Raw genomic sequence first — 26,648 nt, forward strand, 5'->3', positions numbered from 1 at the left:
AAAAGGTGAGCTGTGAATGTTCGTTGCCTGAGCCCTGAGCAACTGTGATGTCATCTTAAGTCGACAGCAAGTGGCAAAATGGCCGCCCCGTGAGATGGATAAAAACGGCTGGATTTTGCTGCAAAACTCATGTTCCACAAATGTAATATTAATCAGAATGTCATGTTTAGACTAGTGAGGTCACATATAACATAATATTGTCAAGAAATTTTCAAGGTTTACTTCCACTTTAATGACACTTCTATTCACTTCATTAGGTACACCAACCAGCACAATGAGATCCAGTGCAAGACCTGTGTCGAATATTTTACCTGAAGCTTGCGCAGTACAACCAGAACGTGGAGGCGGCGCCGGCGCCGTGCTTAAGAAGGTTCCCGCGTTAATGAATGAGCCGACCTCTTAGTTACATACGGCATTGATAATTAATGACGACCAACATGAAAGCGCAGGCTGCTCCCACGCCGTGACTCACCACAGATGCAGACAGACGAGCGGGCCGTGAGACTAAGACGGATGAGCTGGTAGTGTGGCTGTTTTCTCAATCTGATACATTGACATCCACACACTTTGTTCTAAGGAAGGGATGTTACCCATGGAAATTTAACTCATTGTGTGGATGCTTACTTATTATAGCATTTTATTCTCCTCACTTTTTTTGCCGTGCAATAACTCCCACATAATACATACGATTTGCACAAATTTCGACTTGCTTCAAAAATTCACGCCTTCCGGGGTATTTATTGTCTGATTCCACATTACTTACAGTATTGGCACAATTTAACGTAAAATAAAAAAAATTCCCCATTCATTTTCATTGGGACTGAGTCCTACTTTCCATGCCCACTTCCATACATACAACTGACCATCATTACCAGCGTTCTTATACTGCTCAGTGGCGCATTTGGTAAATTGCCTTGTCCAATAACCAGGAGGGCCCAGGTTCGAATTCCACCTCCATATATCCATGGCAATTATGCTAAGGGCATATACTGTATATGTATACCAACCGACTATCATTTGTTCCACTTTTCCATCTAACTGAATGGACGGTACTGCATGCCTAGGTGGCGCTGCTGAGTGTTTTTTTTTTAGTGTGTGCATTTTTTTCAATTGCTATCATTCGTTCCACTTTTCTATCTAACTGAATGGAGGGTACTGCATGCCTAGGTGTCGCTATTGAGTGATCTTTGTGTGTGCATTTTTTCCATTGTATATCATTAGTTCCAGTTTTCCATCTAAATGAATAGAAGGTACTTTCAAATAACACTTCTCCATATAAATTTCGACTCGCTTCAAAAATTCACGTCTCCTGGGTTCAAGTGTTCTTTTTATTCATTTATCTTTCAACTACAATTAATACTTTGTAATTTTCACATCATTTAGCTTTCAATTTACTTCAGAAGCATTCATCTTAGCATTCAGCTATTAGCATTCAGCTTCCAGCATTCCCACACAATTTCTGCAGAAATTGCACTTAGTCTAGCAGAAATAGCGTTTGTTAAAAGGGGGGAAGCAAAAACCTGGCACGCCACGAGAACCCCATGCACGGTTGCATTATGAATCAAAGAACTAACTACTACTGCAAATTTTTGCTTAGGGACATCTACTGCAAATGTTTTATCTTCATGCCAGGCCTTAGACCTTAATCACCGCCAATAGCTGGCATTCATATTATTTTAACCCCGATTCTAAAATTGTATCGCCTTTATTCAAGTTAGTTTAAGTAAGACGTCGCAATTCACATCAAAAAGTAATTGCATCTCCTCAATGAAGACAGAAGCAGCCAGTACAAACGATGAGAAAAGGTTCATTTTAAACGAGGAGGAATTGCTTTGCAGTTGCACGAAGCACGGATGAGTTTTGTCTAATGGGCTAATACATCTCAAACTAATGGACCTTTAAAGGGCTGAGCGAGGCGCTATACGTGCACCCCCAACCACCCCAACCCCCCTTCTGAGATCGAGACAGCCGGAGTGACCTTCTGAAAGGTGCCAAAGAAAAGCAAACAACTCATTTATCCGACCATCAGCACAAAGAGCAGACACTGGCGGGGGGGGGGGGGCACGCGAGCTGGCGGGAGGTCTCCGACATCAGGCTGCTGGTTTCACGCTTGGACGTGGCGGCATGGGCGGCGCACGCAGGTGGGTCGCTTTAAACACAAAGCCCACACATGAATCTATCCTGGCTGGGGGGGGGGAGGGTCAAACGGCTAACAAGACAAAGCATCCAATGAAAATCGCGGCGGCACAGCACACATTTTTTTTACATGGTAATTTGGCCTTTTATCAAAGCAGTGGTTCTCAAACTGGGATCAACTTGGGGGTCCACAGAATGATGTCAGATCATTTTATATCTACATACATCTTTACGCTTATAACGATGATGATTGACGCACAAGACATTACAGATTTTTTTTCTCTCTAAAAAATGTGAATTCCTCAACGTAACAATTTGTTGTGACAAAAATCGTCAACTTTTCAATTTCTTTGGCATTTGGGGTACAGGTGGGAGTTTTGTTTAATTGGCATTAAGATTACAAGAGGTTTCCTTAGAAAAACATTCTCCTCCGGAAGGTGCTCCCGGACCCCAAAAAATTATAGAACCCCTGCATTAGAGAGTGCAATCAGAGGAAAAAGAGCAGCCAATTAAGGATTTTTGCAGTACACTGATTGCAAAAAAAAAAAAGTCCAGTGGTGGATTGTGGTGGGGTGGTGTAAAAAAGCGCAATCAAGCAGAGTGATAGCAAAAATGTCCTCTTAAAAAGTGCAGCACGTTATCATTTGGCACCTTGCTTCTCCGCACTGGCACATGACAGTAAATGATCAAGCACTTGCTGAAATAGCTGGTAATTTAAAATATTATCTCCAGAAAATATTTTTTTTAGCAACATTTGATTTTAACATTCCATATACCAAAATTAAAGTGAAATTAATAAGGTACTTTTGCAAACACGTGTCACGTTTCCTCTCTAATTTGTGTTTGGAACAATAGTGTCAAAAAGAATAAATCCTTGCATATCTGTCTGTCTGAAAACACACAAAAAAAAAGCCAAATCCAGTCAAATCCTTTAGATGGCCGTCTCACAAGATCTGCTGACATCTGACTGGCATGATGATGGATGATGAACGAAATTGAAACGAGTTGTGAGCCATCCAGCCCTTAATTGCAGTCAAACAAGCATGAAGTGCACTTATCTCATTTAGAAAAATAAATATGGAGGTCATATCTACAAATCTTCTGGCGGCATCTCTGAGTAAGAGAATGTAGAATGGAAAAATTGACCCTTGAGGAACAATTCTTGCTTATGGGGTCCAACAACCACAGAAAAATATGTATTTGGTTGATTGGTTTGTTATAACACTTTTTGCTCATGCCATGGTAACATTCACCCACAAAAAAAAAAAAAAAAAATCAGAATACTTAATAAATGTGTTCCTTGGCCTATAGAGTGGGTATAATGAAGTTGAGTCTATCAATGATCCACTGAGAATCTCCACTAGGCACATGAAATCCACTTTCAGCTGCAGTGCTGCTGCCTCAGCACCATAAGTGTGTGTAAAGCTTTAAATCTATACCTTCTAAAGCAGTGGACTAAAAGGTAGGCGGTTAGGAGATCCTTGCCTCTACCCCACCCCCTTCCGACCCCTCTAATAAACCGCCGGGGAGCTTTTAAAAACCAGAGTGAAGTGCAGTACAGCGTGGAGCATCCCTTTCTCAGCTTCCACTGGGGAGCACTTGACGTGTGCATGGCATGACTGCTAACATACAGTAACTAGACCTTACGGCACAGTGCAGTAAATTACTGTATGTCACACACACACACACAATGTACAGCGGAGGTATTCTTTACGTTCTCGGCCAATCGTTTTGCGCTACAGCAGCCAAGGCATAAAAAGCAACAAAGGGATTCTGAAAGCATTGAGCCTGGTAATATTTGTTGCAATTTTTTCAAAAATTGTTAATCAAAATTGACTTATTATTATTATCAGGGATGTGATTTGACCAAAGTGAAATTATCTGAAAATTTAGCCGGGGGTCTGGGGGCCGCTGGCACCCAGCTAGGTCCAGGGCAGTGCCCTGGTGGGGGGACAAGGGGGGCCCCGGAGCTCATGGGTTTTCCGTGTTTTTAAGTACTTTCAATGCACTCACATGACAAAGAAATAGACAAAACAACAGCATAAATTTGCAATGTATATTGAACTATCCCATATAAAATGGCAGTTTTAGTCAACTCAAAATCAGTCACATTCAAAAACATTGGACTGCCTTTGCTTTTAAAAACTATCACTGAGAATATCATCATATCTAACTAATGTGATTACTAAATTAACACATAAATAATGTTGAAGAGTTCAAATTTCATGAACAAATAATTGTATCATGACCAAATGAAAAGTAACTCATATTAGAGCATACCACAAATGTCTTTGTTATAGCAGAAGATGTTATCTGTCGGAGTCATGTGCATACACAATGAACTACTAAAAAAAAAAATAAAAAAAACGGAATTTTTTTTTGGGGGGGGGGAGATTAAAAAAGCGGAATTCCGCGAATTAGCGGAAAAATCGCATCCCTGTATTATTATTTTATTTTGGTTTATTAAACAATTGGTTAACATATTGTAAATAACTAATGTTGGTAAAAATACAAAATTTTACATAGACATTTAAGATTTTCAATGCATTACATAAATGGTCAATTAAATGTAAATTAATTCATTTTAAATGCTAATTTGTTCCTTAATTATCATCTTGTTAGCCAAATAAACAATTTAACAAATTTACATTCACATTTGATCTTTTTTTTAACCTCATTTATGAATGACTGGCTAATGTGTCCATTTTTAAAACTCAACATGGCCCATTAGAATACATCTTATGCAATAATCATCACAACATATTACAAGCCATCTGATAAGATAAAATATCTGCGAATACGTACAAGGCTCGAAATAGGCCGTTACGCATTGCGTTTTGAGCCTCAAACAAACACGTTGAAAGACAAAACTGCGAATGTGGCAAAACGCAGGGCTGCCAAATGTTAGGCAAATCATTAACATCCATTTTTCTTTGAAAAAAACAAAAGCCACCTACTGTATATTGAAAACGCAGATTTTCAATGCAAGCAATATGACTTGTCAAGTTATGTCATTTATGTCAAAGTCAATTTGAGTCTCATGAATACCAAGTCAAGTCCAGTTTTTCATTAGTTTTAGCCAATCAAGTCGCAAGTCCTAAAAAAATCTTTTATATGTTCCTTAGCTCAGAAAAGGTTGACAAAGACTGCACTGCTGCTGTAGCTGAATTTTAGCTAAGGAAGTAGCAGCAAAAAAAAAAAAAACACAAGTTTGAACCCCAGACCTTGGGGTAGACAAATAGACTTAAGTTCACATGCCTACTAGCACTTTAGCTTTAGCACTAGCTAGCTCCAGCATATTGCCCGCGTAGCATATAGCATTGATGCGAGCCAGGGAGAAACAAGAAGCAGCTCATCTTTTTGGCGTCTCGCTCTAATTCCCGCCGCTCTGTCAAAACGATGAAGGTCACGCTAAGATGGGGCCCAATTAAGACGGGGGTCTCAAATGTTCTGCCTGCAGCCTTGTCTTTCCCCTTGTTGCGTGTGTGTTTGTGCATGTGGGGCATGAATGATTGCTTTTTGCAAGCTTTGTACTCGACAGTATCAAGCAAGCGAGCGCATGTTAGGGCGGGGGCGACAGACGTCCCCGGCCCTACCATGACAGCGGAGCACATCGCTGAACCGCAGACCTCATTTCTTCGAGCTGATGGGACGTTATTGTAGACGCCGCATAAGGAGAGTGACGCACACATCGGGGTACACTTTCAGGGGCTCGGATCAATCTATCATACTCGATCCCAAAGCAATGTGAGTGTGGGAATTTGGTTCTTCCAAAAAAGGGTGGAAGGTTTTAGCTGTGTGCATTAATCAGCGAGAATACAGTAATCCCATGCATATTCATGGTTTGCTATCCACAATTTCACCTACTCAGGTTTTCTGTGCGCGCTCTGAAGCGCCCTTAGATACGGCCAAAGCCCTGTCCCTGGAGGAATTAGTGTCAAGGAAGTAAGTATGTTGAAGTGATGAATGAGGGATGAGGCTTGTGCGTCGTACGTGCGTTCCAACTTGTTTATAAATTTGGGTATGTTGGTGTTGTAGGACCGGAAATCCAGTTATACATAAGATGACCAGTTCTTCAAAACTAAAAACCGAGATTCGCTGAAAATCAAGTACTCAATAAATTCTCATATTATTTTAGCTAAACAGTTGAATAGCGCTAAACTAGTTAAATGCACTCACCATTAGCCAACCTTTTTTTTTTTCCCGGTCCTGGCAGCTATTGGAAACTGGTTGTTTTCCGTTTACCTTGCGCCGTTCCTACATTTATAACATTGAGAATATTCCGCCAGAAAAGCTCAGCTCGCATATCCCATCATTTTAAACTCGGAATCAGGAAGTAGTTGTAGTTCCAGTCTGATGAAAACTGCTAGAATGAGAACGCAAGCGTGACTGTGAACGTAAATAGGAAGGAATTTAACAGTTCAATTATTTTTTAATTGGTTTATCGTATAAATCGCTATGACGACTGTGTGATTGACATACAAATGGCCCAAACAATTGGCTTAGTGACGGGACTAAAAAAACAAAAAAAACATAAGTGGAATACCGGGACGGGATGTGAGTAAGTGAGACAAAACAATGGGGCTGGCAAAATCGAACCGTGACGCCTGGTCAGTGGTCACCTTAGTCAGATACCAACGATCCCCTGATAGCATTGTGAGACAAATATTACTGAAGAGGCCCAGGAGTTTGTTGCGGATTCCAGAAACCACTAATTGAGACTTATTATCAGGAAGTTAATTATAACTGCGACGTCCGTGTGCTTCAACTCTATAAGGAGTTACAAACAAACAATAAAACGCCCCAGAATGAAAGAAACAGATGCTTTGGACAAATTGTTTTGAATCCTTTGATTTTCCTTTGATTTCATTGTGACAGTTAATTATCCAAGTGGTAAACGGTTCCTGCAGTTCATTTTGTAATTGCTGGAGAAGAACAGAAGTCTAATTGTGAACAGAAAGGAATTTTTCACCAAAACAATGCTGATTGTTCTTGTATCCTTTTTGGAATTTCGATAATGGGTGACCTTAATGTTCAGACTGGCGGCGGGGCTGTTTCCTCATTTGGAAAGCAAGCGGCTCCGCGTCTTTCCTGACATTGACAAAATTCTTAAAGGCTATTTAAATGGAAATGGGTTTTTTGAAAATGCTATTTTCTTGTGAATGCCATGAAAGACAAAACCAACTCAGCTGGAATGACTGGACCCTCAAAAAACTACGACCAGGTGCAGTCCTTGAGCAAAAAAAAAGTTGGAAGTCTTCGCACTTGAGTACTGCTTGGCTGAAGACTTGGCAGTGTAGTTGGCTCTATTGGCAGGACGCTTGACTGGCCTCCAGCCTTACAAATCTCCATCTTGAGATGCATTTGGCATATTGGATGAGGGGCTATACCAACAAGCCATCAAATTTGCTGTAAAACATATTTTAGTGCTGTTTATCGTAAAAAGGGCCATGGAATTTGGATGGATATCAACGAAGTGCGAGTTCCATTCCTCCTTTACATGACCCGCGTACCCTCTCAAATGTTCAGGAAAATATGTCTCTCAAGTCACACAAAACTAGCTAGCATATTTTGTGTATTCTACTTGTGTGAAAAGGCACTAAACGTATCGTTCATATTCAAAATATGCCCTCAAGCGAACCCACTAACCTTAAGCCTAATTGCGTCCCAAATCGTTTTTCAATGGAAAATGAATCATAATATTCAGCGTAGCATGTCTATGTGGTGGATCTACCCGAGTCAGTCATGACTCGTTGAGTGCATTGCTGCTTTTCATCGGCCATTCTACAAACTCAGCGGGAAAAGGGCATTGTTGTTGTTAAAATTCCAAAAGCAAAGCCTGTGTAATGTCCATAAAAGGGTAGCAGAGGCTAAGGTTGCTAAGCCTTTAGCTACGAGACATCAAGATTTATGGCCAATTCAAAGTCGCCGTCCCCGTTGTATTGAATGTGCCTGATTTAGTGAGTCAGCGCTTCTGACTTGGACAGACATGTTAATTGACTTAATGGGCAAATTCGTTTGACTGCCTCTCGGTGCCAGTGGGAGACACAAAGACCAACATTTTTTTTTTTAAATCTGTAATCATTCCAGGGGCATTTAAGGTTGATGTACACCGTAGCGGTTTATGAAAGGCCCGGTTTGACAGCTTTGGATTTACATTTATATAACTGTATTTCAACCTCTGATCCTAGAATGGAAATACTGCTTTCATTAGTCAGAAAGTCAAACAAAGCAGAAATCAATTAAAAATAAAGCAAGCAAATTCAACGGGATGTGCGGTACAGCTTGGCCAGGATGAAGAGATTTGAATACAAATTATATGATGACCTTCTTTTCCTCCCCTGAATGTTATTGCTTTTGGCACCAAGGGTACTTTCAGATCTGTTTGGCAAGTCACTGGCTCTCTCTGGTCCAAATCAGTTTACGGTTTGTAAACAATGTCCATGTGCCTCCCTAGTTCAGGTCATGATCACGTCGTAAAAATTTCAAGCATACCAAAATGCACAACAAACCAGGTGCCGTCACTCACTGCTCTTATTCGTTCCAGGAATACAAAGTGGAATAAGGAGTGACAAGTGAATAAATCAGCACAAATAAACAACAGATGGCTCACACAGAACAACCTAAGTCAGGTTTTCATCCAATTGTTTTTTTAAGCAAATTTAATGAAAATGCGCAAAATGGACATGCGACTTATGACATCTGTCCTTCTTTTGCGAATATTGAGAGGGGACTCATACACCATAGAGATGTGATCCACCAGTAATTTAAAAGAAAAAGACCAGGGAGCGACTGCGCCATGCGATGACGTCATGTGAGTTTTCTTTTGTAATTCGTGATAAACCGTAGCGTTTCTTTGCTGTTTTCCATCTAAAATAGCATTTTGCAATTTCCTTTTTTCGATACGCTTTAAAATCTTAGCGTAAAAACGCTTTAGCGAATTTTGGGCCTTTTTTTTTTCTAGCGTTTTCATTTAGTTCTTACTTTCGCATTTCAAATAAAATGCATGGATGGAAACCCAACTTTAGACAAAACAAAACATGGCAACAAATGCTGAGCATCTATGAAGGTGCTAATTGCTAACATGCTAAACCTAAGACATCCGTTACGTCAACCAACTACTCACTCGCTTTTGTGAGATACTGAAAATGCGTTTAGGAACTGAAGGTCTCGGAACCAGTTAAGTCGATCCGCAACAGAGTTGGTTTGCTTTGTTCACACGTGTCCAAATAAACTTAGACAAGGAGGAATCAAATTCTTTTAAATGTCTTAGTCAAGAGTGATGCAATGAATAAAAAGAATCTCCACTTCATGTTTGACCAAATCTTTCTACACAAAAGCATTACGGCAATCCATTTTTAACAAAACAAGTCAACTCAAATGTATCTAACCTATTTCACTTGTTTGGAAAAAAAACATCCAGACTTTCAATCTTTATTTTATTTTTTATTTTATTTAGAGCTCAGTATTGTTCATTCGGTCATTTTACCGATTTAACATGTCGTCCTCATTGCTCCCCCTTTTTTATTTTTTTTATTTTATTTTTTGACATGTGGGTGAGTATGTGCATGTGCCTGTGTATGTGTGCATGTGTGCGTGCGTGCGAGTGTGTACTCATTAGTTCACCTAAAACCTATTAAAAATCCCATACCGTTCACCTAACCCGAATACTTCAGAATCCAGCTGGAGTCGTGAGGTTGGCAGGAGACCCGAGGAAGGATCAAGGAAAGGAAAGGAAAGGAAAGTGAAATCCAGCACCGACCAGACATTACCTACTAATTAAATATATATATACTAATATACTAATATACTAATTAAATGCTAATACATTACCAACCAGTGTCTTTCACCAACCCCAGAAACATCTAAATTCCAACAAATTAGGGAGACCTCAAGAGACCAAAGGAGAGACTGAGAAAAGGAAGGAAGGATAGATGAAGCAGACTTTCAATCTTAATGTAACATAATGCAGCACTTTTCTCACAGAATGAGGAGGAGGCGAAGTTTTATGACACTTCTCAGACAATTCAAGTGTCCAAGAGAGTTAATGGTTCTGCTCCAAAGATATTTTCAACATTTCAACATTAAAACTCTTTGCCTGTTATAGACAGATAAAGAAAGATGCCTTATTTGTAGTAAATGTTTTTTTTTGGACCAATAAAGTGAATAAGTATAATTTGCTGCGGCTCAGGAGTTGGGAATCACTGCCTTATTAGCATAAACCCCGAACCACAACAAAACCCTAACCCAGATTACAGTGTCTGTTTTCTTCTTCCTTTTTTGTAATCCTACCTTCTCGCTTCTTTACGCAATAGAATGGACAACATTCAATTCATGAATTCCTTTGTGTCTCTACAAATCGAGTAGTTGCTCACACATGCGCACAACAACAAATGCGCTCATCCTCTTGGGGGTTAGCGGACAAGAGTGGGGAAGCAACGACCATCTGCACACATTTCAACACTCAAATAGCTCATCAACATTTCAGTTTGTATGAAAAATGGTGATTCATTTTGAACGTTGGCTTAAAAAATACAGTTCCTCCAATGTACTTGATTTTTGCTGTGTAAAATACCATTAAAAAAAAAGCACCTTTGTCCTGAAAATTACCTCACATGGGAGACAAAAAAAAAAGGCAGTCATAATAAACATAAAATAAAATAAAGAGCTCTCTGTGGTGTTTGCATCTCCTGCGGGGGTTACTTTAAGACATGTTTGGTAGTGCAAGCAGACGAGCGTGGCGCACTCAACAAAGAAAAAGACCAGCAGAAGGATACCGCACAGCTGAATGGGAATACAAACTACACCACCAAACCTCCGTCCATTGTCAGCCCCCTCAAATCACTGCTTGACTTTCATTAATTCAGCACACAAAACAGTTACCAGATGTCATTATTTATTTAGAGTATTTAATAGGCAAAATGCTTCCTTTGAATAATACATTTGGGGTGGCTTTCAGGTGTGTGTGTGTGTGTGTGTGTGTGTGTGTGTGTGTGTGTGGAGGGGGCTCTCTTGATGAATATTAACATGCTGTTAAGGATGGAGGGGGGTGGGGGTGAGGGGGCATATTTGGCTCAGCTGCATCGCTCAGATCTGGTGGCGACGGCGGGATCAATATGGCTCGAGCCATGTGTGTGTGCGATTAGACGAGCCAAAGCTGTTCCGAGCCAGTTAAGGCTCGTCTCCCTCTGCTGGGAAAGGGGCCGGACACTGAGCTGTCAATCAAGCGGATGGATAGCCAGCGTCGTCTTTATCAAGCCAATGAGATGACCACGAGACCAGTGGTGCACGTTTGTAAGGCATTCCACGCCGTGATAATGACACACACTCATTAGCAATTCAAATTGAACATGAACATCTTCGGGTTGCAATTGGGTTAGGATTTTGTATTTTTAACTCATTCACTCCCAGCCATTTCCACTGAAGCAACCCCCTTCGCTCCCAGCTGGTCTACTGGATTTTGACTGATTTTGCAAGGCCCATGAAATATTGTGTTCCATTGCTATAAAAACCTGCCCTAAAGAAAGATTAGTCTCGTCTTTCATCAGGAAAAAAAAAGTATGTTTGTATCTGTTTCCGTTTTTCAGCAGTTAGCATTAGAATATAGCTACGTTTCATCATTAATCACAAATCTGTTTAAAACACTGGAGAAAGAGCTTTTTTGCAACAAGGCCCTGGTTGATCTCTTATACTCTGCTGCCACCTACTGGCCGTTTTTTTGTAATAACTACCATTGCTTTAAGCGACCTCTTCAGATCAGAGGCTTCATCAAAGCCTTCTGTCTGCTCTAACATTTGAAAAAAAAAAACATTTAAAAAAACTTATAAATATGTTTTGGGAACCATGGCAATATTTAAAATAGAACGTTTTTATACATTTTTGGGAGAAAATAAGTTAATTATGAGAAGCTTTTGTTCTACAGTATTTGTATGGAAATAATTTTAGGTGCAGACAAGATTTTAGAAGTGACAACTGTTTCAGGCTTGGTTTAGTTCTGCAGCCTCTAGCTGCCCATTTAACTAGAAGAATGATAAGTGAACATGAAATCTGGGACTTGGAGCCTGTACGGTAGGGACGTTTCATCAAAAAGTGGCATCACCAACTACAGGCCCGGGCATGCATATTACAGCATTTTTAGTCGTTTGTGCAGGTCAGTGTGACTGGATCATTTTGTCGCTTGCAAGGGAAACTTGTTGTTGCTCTTCCTCCAGTTGATTGATCGGGACATTTGCCATTTAGTACCCACAAAAGGCATTGTAATACCTCAAGATATCCAGCTGGAGGCCTTCCGCGATTTAAACACCTCCACAATGGCACAGCGCAGCCTCCTTTGTTTGATTTAAGCATACCTTCGCTTAGGCTTTAGTGGAGATTGTGATATTAACACGTTCCCTTTGCAGAAGAAAAAAAAAATCTCTTCGATTTCCGCTCACGTGCTTGGCCGTGACTCAAGTGTAAAATTGAATCCCCCTCTCTGTGTCCGGACTGCGCTTAGCTCAGCGGCGCAGAACGTGGCACAATTGAAGAAAAAGGTGACAGCCGCAACCTCGTGAGAAGAGTAGATAACAATGCTATAAAGACTCAAGAAGAGGACGGGAAGGCAGGAAGAACAAGTCCTCTTGAGGTGTCACGACAAGACCAAAATCAGGCGATTACTCATCCGGAAAATGTAGAAATAATGGGGGCAGTATGGCACAAAGGAACATATCTTGGGAAAACAATGACATAAAGAGCAGAGCTTGTGATCCGCAGCATGAACAAAAGCTGGACAAAGGCAAATGCAGGACCTTCTACAATATGCATGAGGGTTGAAGAAACAGTGTGCAATGATACCGATGGGTCACTAACACACAAAGGCCCGCACATGGCTGCTCATGCAGGCACAATTCAAATGAGTCCTGATCAATGAGCCAGCCAATCTGGAGACACAGGCATAAGATAAGTGCATGTAAACATCACAGCCCAGGAAGAAGCAAGTATTAGGTTGAGTTCCTTTCACTTTTATATTACTTCAAAAAATACATTACCTCTACTTAAGCCACCTAAATTGGAGGAATTATTATTCAGCCATGTAGAATGCATACATGTAACAAGTGGCACAGTAGAGTTTAACCATTATGTTCTGGAAATATATGCCTAAATTAGACTTCAAACAAACCTAAATACTGTATGTAAGCTTAGGACAGGGTGGACATTTTTGGCTAATGTTAGCATTTTATGAGTACATGGTGGACCTGACTGTACTGTTTAACAAATATATTTTGATTTAAAAAAACAAATAATTTTTACATTTCATTATGACAGAGTGGACAAGTCTGGACATGTTTCTCGGCAGCATCCACTTACACAAGCAATATGATGAAAAACAAAAACAAATATTTATTCTTTAAGCCTTCATTGAAGAAAGACAGTGATGTCACTAAAAGCAAGTCATACTTAGGGTTTCTTAATGGGGGCAGATACCACATAATGACAGGGTGGACAGCCGTTTCAGGGATTTGTACTATAAAAACTCACGTAAAGCACTTTGAGTTGCATTTTTTTGTATAAGAAATGCTAGGTAAATAAAGTTTGTTTGATTGATTGAAGGAAACACATTTAATGGGACGTATCATTATACATTATATGTATGCAAATCACTGGCCAGTTACAAAAAGTGCTCAGAGTTACATTTATACTGAGATACAAACTGAACACTAAAGCTCGCAACTGCGAGGCAGACATGTTAAGCACAAGCACAAATTGTGTCACTTAGTACATTTGGTAAGTAAGTAGTTCTACTTTATCGTATCCACCAAGCGGTTTGTGTATATTTTCCTTGACTGAAACATTCCTGTGAAGTTGCCCTGGTTGATCTCTTATACTCTGCTGCCACACGCTGGCCGTTTTTGTAAACTACCATTGCTTCATCCATTCTCTTCAGTTCAGAGGCCGCATCAAACCCTTCTGTATGCGCTAGCATAAAAAACTTATTAATACGTCTTTGGGAGCATGGTAATGTTTTAAATAGAACATATTTATACGTTTTTGGGAGCAAATGAGTTAATGAAGTGAATATTAATGCAATTTTAGATGGAAAACAGCAAAGAAACACTACGGTTTATCTAGAATTACATACGACGTCATCGCACAGCACAGTCGCTTCCTGTTCTTCTTCTTTTAAATTACTGGTGGATCCCATCTCTATGGTGTATACCGCCACCTACAGCGGTGGAGTCCCCTCTCAATGTACGTAAAAGAATAACAAATGGAAACGGGCATAAGTCGCATGTCCGTTTTGCGCATTTTCAGTTAATTCGCTAAATTCGAAACAATTGGATGAAAACCTGACTATTGTTTGAATCATTGAATAACAAGAGAAATATGGGAGGAGTTAAATCCGGAAAATACCCTACATTGATTTTAGTGGGATTTTTTTATGATTCAAAAAATTAATTGGGGAAATGTAAAAATAAGTAAGTAAGTAAAGAAATAGTGGCCCAGATGTCCTGAATGCGCTGGATATTGACGTTAGAATGGTTTTAATTAGAGAAATGTGGAAGGATTCGGCACATTAATTGTTTAAAAAAAAAAATTTTAATCAGCATTAATTCAGGAATATTGAAAATGTGTGAATTTGGGGGAGCCCGACTTTCCAATCTGTCATGGATTAGCTGAACAGTTGAAGTTGGTTTGAATAATTAAATAAGTATATAAATATGGAATTTGGGCAGAAAAATATTTTTCTTTCTACATCTCCAAGTGCAGCTCAAAGTCAGCATGATTAAAAATCTCTCAGCGTTAGAGGCAAACTCACCTTCCGGCAGAGGTGAGGTCCGGTCCAGAGGAATGCAGCGCGATGCTCGCAGCCTTCCTGGTGCCTTAGGATGCGATTCAAGTGGGAGCGAGCCACAGGGCATCCAAAAAAAAAAGTCGGTAAAAGCGTGTGTGGGGGGAAAAAAAAAAAAACACGGGCACACTCGCTGATGGTCTTTATCCGTAGAGAGGAACAGCGTCTGTGCGTGACTCCTGGAGAAGGCGGAGAAGGAGGAGGAGAAGAGTCAGCGGATGTTGGTGATGAGGAGCTCCGGAGCGGTGCTCACCTCTCCAGCAGCTGAGCGCTACTGAACAAAAGAGCGCGCTGCAGTATTCTAATGAGCGTTAGCGGCAGCAGGAAGAGGAGGAGGAAGAGGAGATGGGGTGGTGTGAGAGTTCTTACAAAAAAAAAGAGGAGGAGGGGGTTTTAGATCACAAGTTGCTAATGAAAGCTTGAGTCATACAATTTGTTTAATTTCTTCTTTGTAATGTCTTGTATTAATGCAATTGCTCTGCCTGCCGTATGAGTTTAATTTGTTCATGCTCATAACTCAAATCACCTTAAAACGACTTGAAATTCCATTCATCTGTTCCAGCAGCACAATAGGCACCAACAATAATTTTGATTTTTATTCAACATTAATGTACTTAAGATAAAAAAACATATATTAACGTCATAATTAAACAGAATATAAAATAATTAAACATCATGTTTTGATGCTTCAATGCCAATTGACATTTTGCTCCTCCTCATGTGCACACCTTGGACACCAGGAGGCAGTATTATTAGAAACACAATAGTAGTAGTAGTCGTAGTAGTAGTAGTAGTAAAAGCACACTATGCAGCTATTTCTTAACATTCACACACAATTATTAAGGACATTCGTAGTTTAGCACTGTTTATTTCCAGTGAACATACAGTCCCTCACTAAAAATATGTACTTGTGTTTCTTGTTAAAACAGATCGAGTAGGGTGAGCTCTACAATTAAAAGATCTGGCAAAAGCGCTGTTGTCATACGTACAAAACAAGGCGGCGCTTTGTAGCATTGAAAGTATAATGATCCCCCAGGAGGGCCCGCGTGCATGCTTGCATGCAGGGCGGGCGGTTGCCTTTGTTCGTCTCTGTTCAAGGAGATTTTGCAATATATCTTTTGGTAACAACTCTCTCGGTGGGGATGTTACTTGCTAACACTTGCTTTAACATTGTGGCGGTCAGTTAAGCAACGGGAGCTGGCCGTGGTGCTGACTGAGCGAGCCCAGCAATTTGTCGCTTAAAAAGTGTTAATTTAATGTTAAAGGTTAAGACCATAAAACTGCAGCTGTTTCATTTGCTCTCACTGAAAGGAGCTGAACCACCAAACAAGAGAGAAAAATGCTAAAAAATAAAAACAAAATACATTTTAAAAATGCATCTATATTGCTCCTGTGGTGTACTAGCTCTTGGTGTTTATTTTGTGTAGTCAGTACATCACACTCGGATTAAACGTATATTTGATGTGGCGGCTGGGGATTCAAACCCAACACATCTCTTGGAAGTTTATAACATTTTCTGAATGCCTTAATTAGGAAAATACTGAGGGGAGTTAATCCCATGGCAAAATGGCTTATTAAAAATACTGTCCAGCCACCCCTGAATCCCACTGGAATAATTAATCATGTTTGTCCCTGCGAGGTTTTATTTTGGAAGGGAAGTTTACTCGGAGTTACGCCCGTCTGAGATGCCGGCTTTGTTTGTGCAGAGACAACATCCTGCAGGCGAAAGAAAACAGCTTACAGGCAAGACAACATCAGGCATCACCCAGTTGTATTCCTAGTAAACACCCCGGAAATATTTTCAATGAACAATAAAACAACAGCACATGTATCATCTTTCAATGAATGTAGTGCAGAATTGCAGATAAGAAAGACGGATGCATAAAAATCATTGTAATCAACGACTAATCTTATTGTAAAGATGCACAAAAGCCAATTCCACAGTGTATAAAACACTTAAATACAGCGTATTCACTCAGATTAGCGGATTAACAGACAGACAACTCTCCACTCTCATTCGCTGATGCCCACATCACACACCAGGCTAGGCCGTGCCCTTTAAAGCCATACACACCTAAAGTCACAGATTGAGACGCAAAAAGAACAAAAATTATACCTGCATCTCACCTGTACATTATTTTCTTTAGTAATATCTGATTACTTGAACAAACAAAATTTGATAGATGTAGTTCTAAATTAAACTAACTACAAGGTGTATTGAAAAGTTTGGGCACCTCAGGTATAAAGTAGTATTATTGTGTATAAACAAGCCAAGGAATAAAGTTTTTTAACCTCATCAGTCCACAGAACTTGTTTCCAAAATGCATCAGGCCTGTCTGTATGTCAATTTGTGAATTCAAACACTACTTTTGTGATGATTATGTTTTATAGCGTTAACTTCCACATTTCCTGATCACTGCCATTTCTTAATTAGATTCCAAACAGAGGGACATCCGTTCAGTGATGTTAGCGGGTCATAGATTTGGCGGAGTTAGGATTTGCAATTAAATCAGAATCATCTTTATTAGCTGGGTTGTTACGCAATGCACTATACAGTGACAAAGTGAAGTAAATGGCTGCAGTACTCGCTAATTATCGTGTCACCAATTTTCACCACAACCTCAAACCAATAGAAGTTAAAAAAAAAATACAATAAATAAGTTTCTAGGCAATCTACTCAGTAGGCTCGACACTGTGATATTTTAGTGGCAGATCCACCTGTACTGGAGCCAGACGAACCTTAATATGCCATTCATAAACCGGAGGATAGTCACGAAATAAATCATTCCACAGAATCCTTTTCAACCGCTGCATATAAGAACTTGCTTATCCATTGAAAGGCCATGATGGAAACCGTCCCAAAGAGATGAGAGATGAGATTGCGTCGACTGCGCGATCATTGCCACGTGGTTTGTCTGCCGAGCACCAACAAGGTCAATTTAAGAGCAGTAAAATCAAGTCAACCTTGAACGGGGCGAGCGATAAAACCTGCTTTGCTAAGACATGTGATTCGAATCAATTATACTGGATTGCAGGTCAATAACAACGTAATTGTCATTGCAACACTGTACCCGCAAGGTGCGGGGATGTGAGGGCTAATTGGGCAAAAGGGCAAAAAAAAAAGGATGTTCTTTTGGATAATTGCAGGCATATTTTAGTAAATTGGCTTGTGGCTAGAAGCACAGCTAAGCAACCGCAAAACGGGTATGCGTGCGCGAGGGAGGTGGTTAAGTAAAAAATAATGTGGTTAGAGGTTTTCGAGGTTAGAAGCGCCGATGTGGACTCCGCGGCGGAGTGACCTGCACGCTGCAGACACGAGCAGTAAAAGGCAATCAGCAAACACACTTCGCTCATTTGTTATCCGCCCGCCTGATTGAAGGCCTAAATTACCTGATGGTAGAGGATGGGGGGGGGGGCAATTGGCAACAGAGCGCTAAGACTGTAGCACTCAGAAGTTTCAACTGGGGAGGGGAAGCGATGGCCCACGGCATCACTCTAAAAACAGTTGAGTCAAAAGTAACCCAATTATGGGTCAAAAATGGACCAATCCTCTTCCTGGGTCAATTTGACCCAACTTTCTGGGTTGTTTAATACAAAATGACCCAATTTTTTTACCCAGGTAAAGGATCTAACCAATATTCATGAGTTGTTTTACGCTGAAAGACCCATTTCTTGACTCAAAGTTGGGTGAAATCGACCCAGGAAGAGGATTGGTCCATTTTTGACCCATAGTTGGGTTATTTTCGACCCAATTGTTTTTAGAGTGCAGCGATTGATCAAGGTCATGAAAAAATTGAAAGCTGCGTCAGATGGCGTACTCAATGAGAATATAGAATTGAAGGAAATTGGAGACATCAGGAGATTTAATGCTTTGATACAGTTCTGAAAATAGTGAATCTCTAGAATCTCTTAAGGGCGGTCATGAAGATCTAACCATGTTATTAGAGTTTTGTGTCTTATGGTTTGTCATAAAATAGATGAAATGTTTCACAATTTAGCACCCTGAATGTCTGTAATATGCACAATTCAAATGCGGTAGCAGTCAGAACAAAATCTTCAGGATGAGTTCATCTTTAAATGGTCAAAATGACACTAAAATGGCAGCTTCAAACCAAAATATGTTTGTCAAGATCAGGCCATGTGGACCTGGGGGTTATTAAATATTTCTGTTTCTGCTGGATGGAACTTTGGGTGGAAAAAGACCTTCAACTGGTCACTTCAAATCAAAATGGTTGACTCCTTGTTCCTTTTAAAGCATGCGTTCTTGAGACATTTTTGTAAGTTTACTCCTGAGGGGCAGTACTTCCAAATATCATGTTGCTAATTAAAACTAACTATGGGAGGTGAAATGATGAAAAAAAGAATAGATGAGGGGAAAAAAATCTAACGAGACCACTATCAAAATTACATTTTCACACTGCGCTTGATTTGTCAACATAAAAATGCGATGTAAACTTGCTAGGAATACTGCGTCATATCTGGCCAGCCAGGAGTCTACGAGGACAAGAACAATAAATAAATATAAATAATAATAATAATAAACATTTGTTGAAATCTATTTTGTCATCAAATGTGTATGGCCTGGAGGAGGAGTTGTGGCCCCTGAGGGGGTCCCATCCCAACAATAGACTCCGAAAATAAGGGTTTAATGATAGTGTGCAGGTGGGAGCAAGTGATCAATAATGAATGAAGCTGGGCTGTGGGGGGTGTCGATGGAGAGGAGCCTTTCCTGTATCTCTAATAAACACAGGACCCCAGTTTAAGGCTCTCTAATACAGGCAGGGAGCACAGGCTTTATGTTTATTGATGTTTCCAACTGGAGTACAAGCACAATAAGAGCAGAACTGTGGACAAAAGGATTGCAGCAAAGGCTCATTGTGTCCTTTTTTTTTTGTTTTCTACTCTAGCTCTCTCCAAATAAAATAATAGACACAATGCTACCAAACAGAGAGCACAAAAGGGGAGTTGTAGCGTCAAATCTTATACAGATGAGATATGATGAACATAATCTGATTCTAATTAAAGATACAATACAACTGTTGAAATGGACTGACTTGAGCTGTCCGCCTTGGACTGCATTCAAAATCAACTATCAGTCACTGACGGACAATGCTAAACTTCTCCTGCCGTGATGTAATGCAACAAAATACTTCCTTGTGATTAAGTGAGGTTTTCACGCATGCACATACAAAAAAAAAAAAAGAGGGCAATGATGATGACATGTCAAATCGGTAAAATTACCGAATGAACAATACTGAGCTCTCCAGAAAAAAAAAGAAAAAGAAAGAAAAAAAGTGAGATTTTCAGATAAAAAAAAAAAAGTTTCTACAGAAAAAAAAAAAGCAAATAGGTGAATTAGTGAATAGTGAACCACAAGCTGCTGGGATTACTGCAAAGTGTTTCCCAACTGTTTATTTAGCCAACATTGGCTCCGCCGCAAAACATTTTTAAGAGCCGCATCTCTGTTCCTTTCCCGTCTGCCTTGGATGCCAACCAAGCAGTGTGATCAAATAAAATCACACCCGGTGCACCAATAACTTCAACACATTTAGCAGCGTTTTCCCCCAAAGCTTATAGCATGTTAACTCTCTGTGGGCAAAGTTGTCTGCTGAAATGTTCATGAGGCTTAACAGCAATTAGTAGGAATGAGCGAGTACCGATACCAGGGATCAGACCAAAAAATTGTCTTTATATCTGACTTACTTATTTGATGCTAATTTTCTCACCATAATTTAAAAGGCACACGTATTTTGGACGAATATTGTCTTATCGCCATGTGTCATGCTCCTACGCCCACCTCCAAAGGAAACAGTGATAACTAATTAGCAACTGATGGATTAACGGCACTGTGTTGAGCAAGCATCTCATTAAGAAAGTGCACAAAAATGACGGGGGTGAGTGACAGATGATGGAGAAATTAGGGAATGAGATGTTATGGTTTGGAAGATGGCCAGCGGTAATGTGATTTATACATGCTTTTAGAGTTAATGAGAATAAGATACAGCCTTTAAGTCAAAATAATCATTCTGGCAAAGGCAGGGATTACATGGGCCAGCATCAAACATGACAATATATATATATATATATATATATATATATATATATATAACCCCCTTCGGGTCTCCTGGCGGCCCCACGACTCTGGCTGGATTTTGAAGTGTTCGGTTTAGGTGAACGGTATGGGAATTCTTTTTTCTTTTCTTTTTTCTCACGCACGCACGCACGCACGCACGCACGCACGCACGCACACACACACACACGCACACATACACACACGCACAAACACACATACAAAAAAAAAAAAAAAAGGGAGAACAATGATGATGACATGTCAAATGATCAATACTGAGATCTCCCAGAAAAAAGAAGAAGAAAAAAAAAAAACATGACAATATAAGCGAAATCTATATGGAGCATAAACAAAGCTCATTTTTGGTGGCATCTTGTAGTGTTTAGTTGGATTCCACAGAGAAAATACCTGAATGGATGAATTTGTGAATTGTGACGGTTTTTTCGTTTTGCAACCGTTTGAGCCCTTTTGCGCGGAAAATAGAAAAACGAATGATTTGAAATTAGAACAAAGTGGAAGTCAACCAGCATCACTTAGCTGACTGTGTCCCACTTTTTCCCGATGTAAAAGCAGGTAAAAGGGGATTAGTTATGCTGCCAACATACCGCCAACAATCATGACTGTGTCTCTCCATCTATTGCCAATCAGCGTACTGTGTGACTTACAGTACGAATGGCGCTAGTGCCAAGACGAGGGCAGCAAAGTGATGACACAAGGAGGCATTATGGATGTCCACGGCGGGTGTTAATGCCCTTAATGCACTGCGAGAGGCCGAAATGGACTTTGATGGACGACGCCGATGGAACAGAACACAAGTCCTCTGTTACATTCAATCCAATTCCAGCATCTTTCTTCTCTTTCTCTCCTGAAAATGAGCTCAGTCCATTCTAGTTCTGGTTCCGTCAGTGATGGCAGCCTAGCTGGATGACACACTCCCCCCCTTACCCCCCACCCTCCCTCCCCAGTGATCTGTCTGACACCTCGCTCAGTCTGCCACATGGAAAAGCGAATACCCAACAAAAAGAACGTGGCACGTCATTTCCAGTCTGGGCTTTATCACAAAGACAAACAGTTTACACAAGCGGATGCCAGCGTTGGGAGCCCGCAAGCGTTGGGATTGATGTTAGAATTTGTAACGACGCAGTGTGTATCCTTCACTCTCATCATCCTATTTTCTGAATGGCACCTGTTGTAAAACTTTTTGGGTTCAGGGATCCCTTAAGAGAGGAAGTTTTTCCAAGGATCCTCCTCATAATCATAATGCCAGTCAAATGTGACTACCACGTTTACGGCTAAATGCCATAGGTAGTAAAACAATTACATTTGAGTTATTTTAAAGTTGGTTTACAAAGCACAGTCATTGTGGCCAATTATATCGTTTTGGTGGCTATATTTAGTAACTTTTCAAACCGACTTGCCGACAAGCGCGTTTAAGTCCCATTAGAAAAGAGCTCAGTGGAAGGCAATCTGAATATTGCCAGAGACATTTATTTGTTGCAAAAGCGGTGATTTGTCAACATGTTGGAAACTTCTGAAGTATGTGCTGAGAAGCCGCAAATATTTTCCAGGTTCGTCTCACCTGTGCTTTACATGACAAAAGACGGTCATGCTGTATTCAGGCAGGGATGTCACACTTATGCCTTCTTTTGTTTTTAGCTTAACCCTATTCATGAGTCCATTCCGTCTTCAATTCCGCTTATCCGGGATCGGGTCGCGGGGTCAGCAGCTCTAGCAGGGAAGCCTAGACTTCCCTCTCCCCAGCCACTTCACCCAGCTCCTCCGACGGGATCCCAAGGCGTTCCCAGGCCAGCCCGAGAGACGTAGTCTCTCCAGCGTGTCCTGGGTCGTCCCCGGACATGCCCGGAACACCTCCCCAGGGAGGCGTCTAGGAGGCATTCCGAACCAGATGCCCGAGCCACCTCAACTGGTTCCTCTCAACGTGGAGGAGCAGCGGCTCGACGCTGAGTCCCTCCCGGATGACCGAGATTCTCACCCTATCGCTAAGGGAGAGCAGGTTAGAGCTATTCATGAGTCGCTTTCCAGCTACTCTATCTACAAGTCCTCCCTCGGCACATCCATAAATCTCATCCGTCTTCCCTTTTGCCTTCCACCTCGTGCCTCCATATCCAGCATCCTTCTACTGATACTGTATATCCACTCCCTCCCTCTGTATGTCTTGCGCCGGCTGACTTTCATTCCTCATCTCTTCAGTGCATCCCCTCTAACTCTCTCGGTTGTGTTCCACCTAAGCCCCTGTTCGCACAGCACATAACAACGTCATCTGCAAACATCAGAGTCGGCGGGGACTCCTGTCTGACCTCATCTGTCAATCTGTCCATCATCATAGCAGAGCCCATCGTTCATGCGGTCTCACCTCCACCTTGTCTTCTGTCACTCCAGTAGCACACCTCACCACTGTCTTACTGGCACCGGGCGGAATCCTTAACCTCCAAAATCACTTTTGAGGAGAAGAAAAAAATCATATTAGCCAAATTCGCGCGTAAAATCTGAAAATTTCAATCAAGCATATCTTGACTTGAATGAAACTTGGTTGACTTGTTGACAGTGATGGTACGACACTAAATCTCAAATTTTAGGTCAATCAGAGCAGGGGTTCGAGTGCTACGGCCCGCCAAATTTGGACATTTTTCATCTTCACGCTGTCGGAACGGAATTCAGCAAAGATTACGACTGCAATCATTCAGAAGATTGATGCATATTTTAGTAACCTTTTGTTTTAACTGACCTTAAAATTGACCTTGTGGATCACATGACCTTAACATTTTTTTCATGAAATGTAATCACTTACATGCGCTCGAAAACATAAACAGATGGAGTCAAAGTATCAATAACCCGACACCTTCTTTTTTTCTTCTTCTTTTTTTTTTTTAACCCGACACTTTCAATGAATTTCTGATTCTGGGGGAGAAAAAAATATTTTTGCAGCATCTCTGAAAAAAAGCAATTACATTCCACAGAAGCTAGACAACCTGTCTTTTTCAATTTCATTTATTTGATACTTTGCAACATGCATTTGGACTGTTCTTCTCTTTCAGTAACTTTTTTTTTAACTCTTTGACTGCCAAAAACGTTAAATAACGTTTAGTAAAATCCTATGGAGGAGTGTCAAAGACGTTAAAAGACGTTTTTTTCAAAACAGAGGTGAAACTAACCATTTTCTATTGTTGATTACTGAAAAACGGAATAAGGTAGAAACAAAAAAAAAATTCTGATGAAAGATGAGAGTCCAATCTTTCATTTGGTAGTATGCGTGTTTCCATAGTCCAAACACATAATTTTCTGTGGACTTTGAAAGATCAGTCAAAAATGCTTAAATCGGCTGGCACCCACGGCATCCCTTTTCTGAAAACGTCTGGCAGTCAAAGAGTTAATTGTATCTTTGCATCCACGTGACATGACATTTTCACAAGGAGATAAATCTCATTTATGCCTCTTGCTTTGGTGAAATGAGCTGCTCAAATGAGCTGCTGATGGGCAACCGGAGCGAATCGGTTGTCGGATGTTTAAACATCTTCGAGAAAAGGATGTTTTACACAGGATATAATGGCGGAACCATCCAGTGTTGTTTGGGCCTTGACATGTCTTATAGACAAATGTTATTCAATAAGTCAATGCGTTGGTCATGTCTCATGGCGTGTGTCGTACACACACAAACTCTGTCAACACACATAGCGGTTTATTTAAATTATGGACAGAGCCAAGCAGCCGTGGCGTCCATATGGTCGCCTCCAGCTTTTCCCACTCTAATGATGTCATTGGAGAATAAATGTCAGGACTCGCAGGGGAGGGAAGAATCTCATGGAGCGTTGTGCTTTCTTTGGGGAGTTTTTTTTTTTTTATTTCCCCCAGCTTCACCCAACATCATCAATAAACTTGTGCTAAATGCAACAAAGCATGAAGGGAAGCTACTGTACTTATTTGATGCATTACAAATGAGGAGAATTATTCAAAATCCAGACAATTGGGAAGCTGGAAAATTCCAAGTACATTCGAAAGAGATGAAGACATAAAATATATAAGTTACTTTCATATACTGATAAAATGTCTTTACCCATCTCGAAATGGGAGACAGACTTGTCTATAGCACCGGAATCTGACTTTTGGATTCAAGTTTGTGAAAACGCATTTAAAATGACAAAACACACACATTTACAACTTATCCAATATAAAATTATTCACAGAACATACATTACTCAATATATGATGAAGAAAATGGGACTCTCAGACTCCGACATTTGTCTCCAATGTTTACAAAACACTACAGACACTTATGTTCATGCTTTATGGTTATGTACTCCGGTTATGTATTTCTGGACTAAAGTCTTAGAAAAACTTTCCGCTATTTTGGACTGTAGGATACCTTTATCTCCAAACTTGTGTTTGCTAGGTGACCTAACAACAACTGACTTACCACATAAACAATTTCAATCTACACTTGTAGCCCTTACTATCGCTAAAAAAACAATTCTTGTTAACTGGAAAAATAAACAAACTCTGAATATCGACCAATGGTCTAACCTCCTCATAAATCACATTTTAATGGAAAATATATCTGCCTCAAATAAAAACCAAATATCAAAATTTATAGAAACATGGTCTACGTATATAGAATTTTTTAACCTAATTCTAGTTACTTAATTCTGTCTGTTAGCGAGAGCCACTACATCGTGATAACTTACATTGATGTTTCTGCATTTGGCAATTTATTATTATATTATATTATTAGTATGGGATTTTTTTTTTTAATGGGCTTTAGGTGAACTGATGAATACACACACGCATGCACGCACGCACGCACATGCACATGCACATGCTCACCCACATACAAAAAAAATATATATAGATATATATATATATATATATATATATATGTATATATGTGTGTATATGTATATATATGTATATATATTTAAAAAAAAAAAAAAAGAGAAAGAAAAATAAAAAACTTTTTTTTTTTTTAATTTATTTATTATATTTTTTTAAAAAAGGAGAGCAATGATGATGTCAAATCGAATGAACAATACTGAGCTCTAAAAAAAAAAAAAAAAAAAAAAAAAAGGGAAGCTGGAAAATTCCAAGTACATTCGAAAGAGATGAAGACATCCGACGCCTCATTTTAACTCAATGTATCACAAACATCGTCCGCGCATGTTCTTTATGGAAATTTTACTGTGTCACTAATGGCTGCTAGAAAACTGCAGTGGTTTGTTTACATTCAAACTCCAGCCCCTGAAGCAAGGGACGCTGTGATCCTGAGATTAAAGTATCATTCTCAGCTGCGAGCATCGAAACACCTTAAAATGCACACACACACACACACACACACACACACACACACACACACACACACACACACACACACACACACACACGTTCTGCAGCCGCCTTTATGAGTGGAGATGCTTTTATCCTAAATGGGACTCTGCACCGCTCATTAAATAGCATGCATTTTGCGCTTTAAAGAGGATTTGACAACAAAAGAGGCCACTCTTCTGTTTGTTAAACTTTATACTGAATACTTTAAGGACATTCCCATCTTTTTCTGGCACTCGTATACAAGATTGGAAAGTTTACTGCTCAAATAAAAACACC

General features: G+C 40.1%; 1 protein-coding gene across 1 annotated transcript in view; it reads right to left on the reverse strand.

Moving 5' to 3' along the window:
- ncanb (neurocan b) overlaps window positions 1–15,247 on the reverse strand; it is a 115,963-nt gene extending 100,716 nt beyond the window's left edge. Inside the window, exon 1 of the mRNA XM_077584278.1 lies at window positions 14,933–15,247. The gene's annotated coding sequence lies outside the window, so the exon portion shown is untranslated. The remainder of the gene's footprint in view (window positions 1–14,932) is intronic.
- Window positions 15,248–26,648: the final 11,401 nt, after the last annotated feature.

This window comes from Vanacampus margaritifer, chromosome 13 (genome assembly GCF_051991255.1).
Source record: "Vanacampus margaritifer isolate UIUO_Vmar chromosome 13, RoL_Vmar_1.0, whole genome shotgun sequence".
In the NCBI taxonomy this organism is placed as follows: Eukaryota; Metazoa; Chordata; class Actinopteri; order Syngnathiformes; family Syngnathidae; genus Vanacampus; species Vanacampus margaritifer.